We start from the raw sequence: 868 nt of genomic DNA on the forward strand, positions 1-868 counted from the left end.
GAAGATCATTTTACAGCATTATGTAGAAATTCTTCTCCATTCGTTTTTACGTTGAGATAAAATTTGATAGCATAATTTTTATTAGCATTGTGTCAACTGCTTTCTATTTATGAAAAGTATATCAGTCAGGTGTCTGGCAGGGACAGATGGCACTTTCAAAATGAGTTATCTGGTAAGTGAATCAAGGGACTATTCATACAGATGTGGGCCCCATGGGGGTAAACCACAGGGATGGTGCAGTTTCTCTGGGCCAGCAAAGGCAAGGGGTCTGAGGGGCATGGGGAGAAGTGGTTTCTCGAACCAGACAGGGACCATCCGACAGGGGTCAGGCCCTGGGGCTGAGGAGCACAGCCAGCCTGTGCTGATCCCAAGGGATGAGCTGGGGGAACAAATATTCTACCAACACTCTTCTTTCTTTCCCTACCCTATCTCCCACTGATGTTCCCCGTTGACCAGTCCCAAATGGCAACTGAGGCCACGGGAGTCTGCTGATGGGGGCTTCCGGTCAGCCTCTCTGCCCCAGAGCAGACAGGAGTGGTGGAGAGTGGATCTGAGGGACAAACAGGACACAGCCCGCACAGCAAGTGATTATTTTTTCCACTTCATAGTGATAAAAGCTTTCCTTTAAATTCAACATATTTAGGTTTCAAAAATAAGTTGAAGTAAAGCAAATAATACGATAGGGATTATAAGGCTGTGGCAGAAAAGGGAACCTGGTGCCGGGTGACGGAAGTCTGGGACCACATTGCCCTCTTGTATTTTAGGTAACGGCCTCCTCTTCCTCCTGGCCCTTCCTTGGCCGCCTTTCCTCTGCACCTTTGAGAGTTGCTGAGAAACATTAGGGAAAGGATATTTTTCATTGGAAAGA

Source organism: Neovison vison, chromosome 1 (genome assembly GCF_020171115.1).
Source record: "Neovison vison isolate M4711 chromosome 1, ASM_NN_V1, whole genome shotgun sequence".
NCBI lineage: Eukaryota > Metazoa > Chordata > Mammalia > Carnivora > Mustelidae > Neogale > Neogale vison.